Consider the following 9,045-nt stretch of genomic DNA (forward strand, 5'->3'; position numbering starts at 1 on the left):
TCGCAACTGACTTGACCCCGCAGTACCGAGCCCGACATGTCATCTTCACGACCAGAAATATAATAATATACCTATAGGGGAAGTATGCGTTGCAGTTGTGTGCGCTTGAAACGGTCTCTCTATAATAATAATAATAATATAATTTCGGACGCCCGACGACGAGTCGAAATGACACCCTTCATCGGCGACGGTGGTGGTGCTGCAGGCGGTGGTGGTCGCGGGTTATCTCCCAGTTTCGTCACTGTCGTCAAACGATTAAAACGCAAGACGAGATGGGTAGGCACCTATCGTGGGGCGGGTGCAGATGAGGGGGACGACGACGACGACGGAGAGATAGTGTGACAGAACCGAGCACCTCCTCCCTCCAAAAGTCGAAGGTCGCGGGATCCAAACGCCATTTTTTGGATGGACGGTAATCCGGTCCGCAAACGCACACGTCGTGACTTAAATCCGTTCTGAGTCGTGTATGACGCAGCAGTCGTGAGAAGGTCGCCGACGAATACCCGACAAATATGACGTTGGTCATTCTCGCTATCGAGCCGATAGACCGATGGTGATCGTACGACTTTTCCATAAATTTTCAATTTATCGTTTGGTATGCGTGTCGCACGATGCGCCATTTTCCACACCGTTGAAACGTGTGATATGGATACGTGTGTGGCGAGGCGTTACGCTAATATTTGTGGTTAGGAAAAAAAACTATGTCAAGACTTCCGACGATCGTTCTACCTCGATGTTACGAGCATTATACATACATAGTGTGTGTGTGTGTGTGTGTGTGTGCTACAGTATACACTGTACGGAAATATAACCCTTTGGTCATTGATCGATGTGTTTGTATTTCAAAGCGAACGGTTTTCATATTATATTTCCCCCCCCCCACCAAAAAAAAAATAGCTGACCGGAAAAACGTTATTGTTAATCCCTTTAGATTAATACGTTCACACGACATATTATACGCTGCGAGTATAGTATTACGGACTGATATAATTTGGTAGCAATAACGATGGGTAGTGGGTACATTATTCGGCTCTGTACGAACACAACAAGTCACATTAGAATATTATGCTTCTTGCCCAGAGTAATATTGCGAGATGAATTAATCATCTGGACGAGTCCATAACCGTGGTTTTATATAATTTTGAAACTCGCGTCTTATTTAAATATATTAATTTACAACCATTAAACTAGTAGAGAAAATTAATTTTTCCATCATTTCTACTCGATCGATTGAGCATTTTTCCATCATTTCTACTCGATCGATTGAGCATGCAACAATAGCTGATCAAGGTTTTCGAGGAAAAAGTTGGAGTTTAAGAGCGTTCAAGAAGTTACACGTGTACAAGCGATACGTACCGGACTCAGACTTCGATACGAATCGGTACCTAACTATTCCGTATCGATACGTATCGAACTTTTCTTCTTGAAAATCGTCAATCTAATATGCTACCCACCTACTTTCTATAATTTACACGCGACCACTAAAATTAAAATATACAATAATTTTGTCGGAAGTACTTAATAATCCTGTTTACGTTACTAAAAATAAATGAATGATGTACCTACTTCAAACGAATATTATAATGTGCATATTTAATACGTTTCCATATTTCGTAATGTGCTAGCCAAAATGCAATGTTTTATAACAACGAGCCAAGAAGAACTATACATTTTCGGTTCGTATGCGATGCTATTATATTGTGTTTAGCGTCCAAATAGGCATCGTTGATGAATAGCTCGTAAAAAAAAAAACAGAGTGTTTGTGCCAAATAAGTATTATTTCTCGTGTATCTCTGCATTCCATACATGTTAGGGCTTTAAATTACGAATATGAAGAACAATAAAAAAAAAATTCCATTTAGTTTTTTAAATCCCGTTCGTATGCGTATACACTATACAGTCATATAACAATATTTTTCAAAGTGTTCTACGTCGGCAGTTATTACATATTTTGTTGTACCGATGAAATATTATGACATGAATTTGAAAACAAACTATCGACTCGCCGAATTTCTACGTATATTATAAAATATCGTCGACGAAATGTTTGCAAATAATTTATTATTGCCGCTAATTTTCGTACTTTTCGAACAATTGATGTCATCGATGTTATTACTGTCCAAGGACGAGCAACTACGTTGAATTCACACAATGGAATGAGAAAAGTAACTCATATACACATATGTACAATTATATTAAATTATTATATTTATGATCAATCAAACCGTAGACGGTGTTTATTATTAAGCTATATATAAAAAAAATTGCGTGAGGGTTCACGCACAAATTCGACGGTCCCGTTTGTTCGTAGAGAATTTTGTACAAATGACATTTGGCACAAAACGCCATCGTGTAAAACACTGTTTCGGACAAATAACGCTTTTTAATTAATTCGGTCCCATGCAAATAATAATTACCGTCGACAAAACTATGGAAATTCACGTACGTATTTCGAACAGAGTTTTGCAGCTATTTATGTTGATAGAAACCGACTGTTTTTACCACAATATTACGTATTATAGGTATGATTAATATTGTACACAATAATCCGTACATTTCCCGTGACCCGTAATATTTTTATAATTTTGAATTATTTTTGAAATAAAATATTTTTACAAGTCACATCATACCATGTCAAACATGACAATTCCACTTATGTACATAAAATCTAAACGATTTGAAAATTAAAATTTACAAAAAAAAAAAAAACACTGATTATTATTTTTTTATAAAAAAAAAAGTGCAAATTATTATAAATGTACGGATACCGATATTACGGATATTGGAAAAATCGTCGGAAATTAAAAAAAATTATAATATATTATATAAAAATATGTTTTGAATAATATCCGTAATGCAGTGGTGTGCCTTTGTGGCTCTAACTGCAGTGCTGTTTTATTTGAGAGATCAATTCACAAACATTGATATTGTAATTATTTACGTTTATGTTACTCACGTTTAAATTTTTTGGTAATGAATTTTTTGAAGTCAACGCCATCGTTTTGTTACAATAAAAAAGAATATTTTGTTCGTTGTAATTACCAACACTGTGGTGATATTGTGGGCGAAAGTCAGCTACCTAATAATTATCAATTTCAGATCCCAAAGATTTAAAAATAATTAATCCAATCACAAAATTAAATGTTTTTTAATATATTAAATTGTTCAACACAAAATCGATACGGGTTACGACATATTTACATATCTACGTGTAATATAAAGCTTATAGATAAACATATTGTATTTTATTAAATTGGTCGGACTATTGGTCGTTTACGGTCGAAAGGTTTTGCCCCTACAACAACAATGTTTACCTTGTTTTAATGCATCCTAACTTCACGTCAACTTCACTTGCTGATGTTTATAATTTTTAATCGATATCGTATGCGTTATAAATTTAATATAATTTTTATTCAGACTATCTGTTACATACGTTCAACAATGAGCTTCATTGATAATAATATTAGATCAGTGATGATTCGATTCCTCTCAACGTACTTTGTCGCGAAATAGTTTCATCGTGTTATCATGTTATGTTTGCATATTATTCTATAAATATTTTTATTTTGCGTTAATTGTTTATATACAATTCGATAAAATTTGATGAGCTAATCGCGTCGTAATTCAATCCATGTAATATGCTTTCGATTCGTATAAAAATCGCTCCAAAAAGCGTTGTGCAAACACAAACATCGCTGCGTGAAATCGATAGGGTTCTCTCGCTCCGCGGATAATTATTTAAAAACGAAATTCGCAAAAGATTTAAACGTTTCAATGTGCGAAAGCGGGAGACTCAAAATTGTTTTTGGTACTCGGTGTAGGGTATTCGAGTGGGTCTATTAAATCCAGTGAGCATATAAATCACGCGAACAGGACGATAAAGCGCGTCGTCTGAATTATAACAACGCAGAACACTTCGATAAGACCGTGTTATTATTGTGTACGCTCGCGTGTACCTTACATTACCTTACACGAAATGTAGTCGTGGTGGGTAGGTGGGTATATGTGTATAATATATGTGACTCTTTATTATCAGACTTTGGTCACACAGAACTAGCCCAAGCACGCGAAATCGTTATCGGTTTCTCGTTGTCGAGCAAACACACACACCCACCCACACACACACCCACACATACGCAATACCCGCGCAGGATATACCTATTACCTGTGCGTAGCCCCTTTTTCAATGTTAGCTTCGCGAGAATGCCGCCTGCACCGGAGGTGATAATAATCAAGTTACAATGCAAGCTCGGAACCCTAATTTACACGGATATACTAAAAAGTAATCTTGTATAATAATTGTTGACCTATAACCACCACCGCAGAAGCAGCTAGACGTTGCCGTCCCAAAACACCAAATCATTATTATGATTAGGTATAATATTATTGTTCTAACATTCAAATTAAAAATATTCGCAATGCGCGCTTAACTGCACGGGAATTATTACGTCTGATGATAGGTTACCTATCTATAAAAACGAATGTCTGATTAAACTTTTGATTTATTGCGGATTTATATTATTTCAAATCGATTGGCCTCGCCTCGGTTTTTATACCGAATCACAGTTAATGTACTCACGTATGTGACGGCCGTTTTTTATTTCTCTCCCCGGTGATCGAAGAAAACAATATTTTCAAGGAACATAACCTACCTACTTATGCGGAGTATAACTTCTGTTTACTTTTTTATTTTTGATATTTATTTAGAAGAAAAACTAAGTAGTAAGAAAAATCATATCTACGAGTTAAGGTCCCCTAAGGTTTCGATTGTTTATACATAATTTATGAATCCAAAATGTAATATAATGAATAGTTAACTTTGTATTGTCTACAAATATAATTCAATACCTATGATCAAATCAATATTATTAAAACCGTAAACAATACGTTCATTAAATGCAGGATGCTATGTAGTATATATATAAATATGTAATACGTAAGTTAATAATAAAGATAAAGGAAACCATATATACCAGTAATAAATAAATTGTGCTCATAATATACTTATAAGTTATTTTATCGTTGCAGCTCTGGGGACTGGGATATATATTATGAGTACAGTAGTGATATAATTATATTACATTTTATTATATGACAACTATAATAGGTAGTTACTATTGTAGTATAATAGCTTATTCATAATTGCAGATCATAATTTGTTAGTATTATTAACATTTATTTTAGATTATGATCGTTTATTTTTATGAGATTCGTGTTGGCGGATTTTTTTATATGGTTTTTTGTTGTGCGTCGGATGACATGAGTGGTAGTTGTTACAAAAAAAGATGACCCTTCCCAAAAATAGTAGTTCGACAATTATTTCACTTTTCAACTCGAATACTCATACTATTATCTACCGTGCCAATAATAATATGTCTGCACACTCATACGGAGTACGGACTAATCAATTTAATGTACAAAGATTATTGTAGTAGGTACCTACACTAAATATCATATCTTCAACGAAAGGCGGATTCTGTGCAAATACAGGGCTTTGACGATCTCTCGATCGCGGGCCCAGCGAATATTCTGTCGTACGATATTGTTATATTATTAACGGAAATGCTTATATTATGATCAAACGAGGTATTGGTGTCCGGACCGCGATGGAGTTCGATAAAAAATGTAAGGTATTCCGCGGGTACATCACACATCATCATAATATTAATGTAATTCAAGAGTAGGTGCGATAAACCGAATGAAAAAGTGGTGGTATGTTCGGGCGAAACCGGAAAAACTCGTACGCGCCGTTATATGATTATATATTTTCGGGCGGAAAACGCTCGTGAACATTTCTCGGTCTCTCGCACTGCAACCACGGTAGCACAAGTAGTTTGCACACCAACTCCGATGTCGGAGGACTTGAAGACCAAGCGACAGAGTAACGGATGAGCCCGTTTCAACTTGATTTATGGACAAAAACCCTTCCGAAAAATAGTTTTACGACGAATGTAGGTATATAATAATATGACGAAAAATAGAAATTTGCGGGCGGCAGACGAATAAAACACACCACACGACGTCATATTAATTTAATGATTATAATGTGAATTCCATACTACAATTATTACATCGTAAAACATTAAAAACGCTTCAGCGTATTAATTAAGTACCCAAGCCACTTCGTATTCGTGTATAGTTTTTTTGAAATTATTATTAATTAATTATCTTATTACTTTTCCCGGCAATTAAAAAGTTTGTCTTTGGAGTTTTAACGTCTGTCGATCCTCTCCAATAATATATGTTTATTATTATCTATATATTATATTATATTTATAAAGGTACACTTAATAAGTGAGAAACGAGACTCGACTCGGTATAGTCCGGTATTTTCATTTTTCCGTTTTAAATTAATTAAAACAATATAGGTAGGTACAATATAAATAATTATTTTATTTTCACGGGGCTGTGATTGGATACGTCGTCGTTGTCTACGTTGACTTACGAGATGGTTTTTTTTTTTTACATTTTTTCATTATTATTTGCACGAAAATACGGAGCACAATATAAATACGATATTAATAATATTATTATTATGTGAGCCGCGTGCATGATATAATGATATTGTATCGAACAATATACGGCGGCGGCGGCGGTGGATAATACGGTTTCTAGAATTAAGCAGCAACGGGGTAAAAATATCGAATCATATTATGGCCGCCGTACAAAATAATAATAATAATTTATTCTGCATAATGTTATTATTTTAATATTCATTAATTAAATAGAACGCCGGCGATCGGGAAACACGATATCATCGGTCGCCCACATACATCGCATATTATAGTAAAATATATTATAATAATAATCTGTCGCCGTAGGTCGGTTATGTGTGTTATCCAACGCGTGCACCTATAACGCACCTATAACGCGTATATAGGTCGGATTTAATAATAATAATAATAATAATAATATAATATGTGACCGGCGCTTCGGCAGCGCGTGTGCGACATAATATGCGCCGTACGTGCATTATACGTAAAATATTATCGTAACTGAGCTGTATACGGTGGCGCTAATTGGAAACACGAAATTACGTCGACCGCGAGCCGTGTCGAAAATAATATATTGAATAAACGGTCCCCGTCGACATATAATGAAGTGATGTTATTATACGTACTACGACCGGCACCCACCTACCCACATTTACCCACGTCATATTTTTATAATCGTCATCGACATACAATGAACACGCGATACGTCCCATACAATGTATATAATATTATTGATAATTATGCATATAAAATAATACGTGCATCGTATTCATTCTTATTATTACTGCTGCTATAGTAGTAGTCGTATAGAGTGAACATTACTTGAGAGCATATTATTATAATATTTTTGTACAATGCCGCCGCTGCCGTTGACTATTTACGCGAACACTCGAATCTCTACCAAGTCGATGGTCTCGATGAGCACTGCAACGACGACGACGACGATGATGATGATTATAATACCGCCTATAATGCTTGTACAACGATGATATTATGGCGCAATTAAAAATAAATAAATAAATCTCGAGTCGTACTCGAACAAAAATAACCCCGTCCGGATTACGGTTATTTGTGACCTAATTTACTAATCTCGGATAATATTCGGTTTGGATTTTCGGAATAGTATAATTCCGCCACCGTATTACGCTGATTTATGGCTAATTTATTTATATACATAATAATTATAATATGAGACACCCTCGCCCGCTGCATCGCGTTACCGCGACACCTCCGTGTCTTTGTAGTGTCGATGACAATATTTTCAACATCGAAATAAAAATTGACATAGACGTACTTACTCTAAAATATGTAAATAGATATGAAAACGTTTTGAAAAATAAAACGTATAAAATATAATATAACCGCTTATTCTACCAGTCGACCCGACGCCTAGACTAGTAATCAGCGCAATTAGTATAAATAATCGTGTGGCAATATTATGTTTAAATTATAATTTTCGGTTGGAATGAATTCGTCCGGCGATCCACCCTAAAGCCACGCACAGTATCGTGTACAGCAAAACTACAAACTAAAGAGTTATACCATAAATCGTAATACATATACAGAAATAATTACGACTGTTATCACTGATGTCGATTATTGTCGTGCACTCTTAACACTCGTCACCACCTGATACCGTTTATCTGCGGTGGCCATGATGACGTTGACTAATAAAATATTTAAAAAAAAAAAAAGTAAAAACGAAAATCGTTTACGCGATTTTTTTATTTCGAATACGTTGGGTTGCCATGAATGGGTCTAAAAATACAAAGCTTTTGCGTGTGCCATATTTAAAACCATATTATATATTAATTATATTTTCCGTTATAATATTGAGTGATAACATGATATAGTTTAGAAATGATGTCTTCTAACCAGATGCTGCATAGATACGGTTCTATATTATAATTAATTTCATGAATATACTGAATTTAAAATATTTATTAACTGTTCGAATCAATTGTCTAACGGTTAGACAATAACCCAAACACACTTTCGTTATAAAAAAAATACTCGTGCAGATGTGACCTGATATTGGATAGTAAAATGTATAAATAAAAATTATTTAAATAGTAAAACAATACAGGAATTTAATTAATGTTGGTTTGAATTGCTATACAATGATTAGTAAAGTAAATAAATTGTTCGACAATTTGTATTAGCGAACAGAATAATTTCAACGGTAAGATATACTGCAGTGCAATTAAAAAACTGTAGTCCGTTTCTGGTAAAATAAATATTAAATGTATAAAATAGTTACCAACATTTTAACGTAATTTTCTTTACAATATTTAAATTCGATGATATATATGTTTTTAGGTAGCACATATGCTAATGTTCTCATGAGCACCTAATACAATTTTAGAACTCAACATACAAGACATAATAAAAAATTGTTTATTATCAGAAATTGATTTTAACTTTTTTTACTCACTATTAATGAAAAGGTTAATAACCTAACTATTATATCCTATTTGGCTGCGTATGAGTTGATTCCCGGGTACCTGTTTGTGTAAAGTGTGCATGCAGTGGCGTCCGCAAGGGGGGGGGG

At 34.5% G+C, this 9,045-nt stretch overlaps 1 protein-coding gene across 2 annotated transcripts in view; it reads left to right on the plus strand.

The window, feature by feature from the left end:
* Window positions 1-9,045, plus strand: part of LOC100164469 (lachesin-like) — a 235,666-nt gene that overhangs the window by 136,434 nt on the left and 90,187 nt on the right. The window lies entirely within an intron of this gene.

The sequence above is a fragment of the Acyrthosiphon pisum genome, chromosome A3, assembly GCF_005508785.2.
Source record: "Acyrthosiphon pisum isolate AL4f chromosome A3, pea_aphid_22Mar2018_4r6ur, whole genome shotgun sequence".
NCBI classification, from domain to species: domain Eukaryota; kingdom Metazoa; phylum Arthropoda; class Insecta; order Hemiptera; family Aphididae; genus Acyrthosiphon; species Acyrthosiphon pisum.